General features: G+C 44.5%; 1 protein-coding gene across 3 annotated transcripts in view; it reads left to right on the top strand.

Annotated features, from left to right (window-relative positions):
- The first annotated feature begins 1,205 nt into the window (after positions 1–1,205).
- The window catches only part of cxxc5a (CXXC finger protein 5a), a 20,484-nt gene continuing 19,428 nt past the window's right edge, over positions 1,206–2,261 (top strand). Inside the window, exon 1 of one of the 3 annotated variants that reach the window (XM_014032336.1) lies at positions 1,206–1,660. The gene's annotated coding sequence lies outside the window, so the exon portion shown is untranslated. Of the gene's footprint in view, positions 1,665–2,261 lie in introns of all 3 variants that reach the window. The other 2 variants (XM_014032337.1, XM_014032338.1) reach the window with 2 other exon arrangements.

Genomic DNA, 2,261 nt, shown 5'->3' with positions numbered 1-2,261 from the left:
ATATATATATGATCAGATATGAGTAAACACTTACTTTCACACCTTAACCTCCTCACAAAGAATGGCTCTCTCTGTGTTTGTGTCGATCACTTCCTGGTTGTCATGATGTCAAAACAACTGCAGTTTTACAAAAATACATTATTATGTTCATTTAGTTTACTGAGCTGAAATGTTTACTAAACATTTATGAATTTTCATATTTTACTAACCTGACCTGTGAGGACATTTTAATGTTGATTTCAAATAACAGCTAAAATAGTTACTCTTTAGAAAAAAAATATTGTAAAATTAAGAATCAGAACTGTTCATTTGATTCAACGRAATTAAATATATTTTATTCACTCATTATCCCATATGAAATGGTATTTATTTTCTTAATGAGATTTGCATAATGCTCATAAGTTTTGGTCCTTTATGTTTTACTGCATATGACAGTCATTTAAAGTGCGCTCGGAGCGCTAATCCCGTGCGTAATTACGCACATGGATAAAACAGCTTGACTTGTTTATGACATTTAGAGCGTATTTATTTTCAGGGGAGGTTAGTTTGGAGTTAGTTGAACACCCCCTCCTCTTCCTTCTCCACTTCATCTCTCTCTCTCTCTCTCTTCTTTTTTTCGTCTCTCCCCCTCTCTCTCTTTAGCTGCCGCGATATTTTCCAGCTCTGGAGCCTCAGCCGCGCAGCTCGATCGATTCGCATTGATTGTCCCTGACGAGCTGCTCCACTTTCTAGCCAATGTCAGCCAGTCTGCGATCGGGAAGGAGAGAAATGAAGGAAAATCTCTGCCGCCCTGGCGGTGTCATTTCCACACACTTGGGTTGGCCGCCTGCCAGCAGACAGGACGGAGGGAAGAAATGGAGTGGAGTCCTTGAGCAGCGGGAGCGGCTGGAGCGCCGCGGCTCGGGCTGAAGTTGTTGTTAGCTTTTCGCGTCATTGATGAGGAATATTCATTCATTTGGATCTTACAGGAGGAACACACAAGGACAAACTTCTGCTTTTACGCACGATCATCAACGCTCATCCAGGATTTTTAAATACTAAGAACTAATTTGATATTTGGATAACTATCACTGCCGCTGTCACCTGAAAAATAAGACGCACATGTAACAATAGAGACCGAAAACATTATTTTATTTTTATACCTTTATTTTGAAATAGCGTCTCTCTATCTCNACCCAGCTGTCCTGAGATCAACCTCGGAAGCGCGCGCGCGGCTGAGAAAAGTCCACTTCGGTTTTTCCGTGAAGCTCCAAAAATCTATGAAATGTGTTTGCATGTTCCTCTCCGCGAGCGGGGATGTAGAGAGAGAGGTGGGATCGCAAAAGGAGCGAGGAAGCTCGGGGAACCCACGCGCTCAGCCTTCGGAGAAAGTGCGCTCCTCGGCCGGGAAACAAACTGACATCAAACGTCTCCGGCTCCTTTCGGCGCCTGTCACCAGCGGACTGAGCCGGACTGCGCTCACGGAAAAGAAGCTTTTTTCTCTCCTTCTCCCCCCCATTGCCTCTGTTCTTGTTTTTGTCACCTCGTTCGGCTCGGCGGGCAGGCAGGCTGAGGGGGGGGACAGAGGAGGGAGAGAGAGAGAGGGAGAGAGAGAGAGAGGAGGGAGAGAGACGGACCGCTCGGACTCTAGGAGCCCTCCCCTCTGCTCGGATCTGCTGTGGTAGGTGCGAATAAAACCGGGGCCCGTGTTTGCAAATGTGCAGATAGATGGAAGAGGAGGGAGGTGTTGGGATGGACTGTTTGTTTATGTGTTTGTGTTGGTGGGYGTGAGGGGGGTTACACTTTGCTGGAAGTCTGAAAGTTGGGGATGTCACCTTTTGTATGGGATGAAGTTGTAGCAGAGGGTGCATCTGAACGGTTTGACAGCAGATCGCGGGCTAGTCCCGCTGATCAGATCAATTTCTTCTCTTCTTGTAAAAAAAAAATGCAAACCACTCTTTTTGGTTTCATAGCTGCTTAGACGCAAACACCCATAAAGTCCGATAATTTCTTCACTAATCAGCTGTTAATAAAAGCAAAATCCATCAGAACTGATTTAAAAATGAACAAACTAAACACTAAAGTGGTTTATTATAGTTTTAGTTTTAAAACTTTTATTTTTGCGCTTTACACTCGTGCGTAAAACCAAAATAAAACGGAAAAAAAAGCCCTAAACAAACTGCTTTTCTTCTGAATTCCTTTCCCCGGCTTTAGCTGGGGATCATTTGAAAGTTGCCAGGTAGGTTTTGACCCGTGAATTTACAGCCCCCCACCCCTTCCCC

This window comes from Austrofundulus limnaeus, unplaced genomic scaffold (genome assembly GCF_001266775.1).
Source record: "Austrofundulus limnaeus strain Quisiro unplaced genomic scaffold, Austrofundulus_limnaeus-1.0 Scaffold1422, whole genome shotgun sequence".
Classification (NCBI taxonomy): domain Eukaryota; kingdom Metazoa; phylum Chordata; class Actinopteri; order Cyprinodontiformes; family Rivulidae; genus Austrofundulus; species Austrofundulus limnaeus.
Note: the sequence above shows the minus strand (reverse complement) of the source record. Positions and strands in the feature narration are given on the sequence as shown.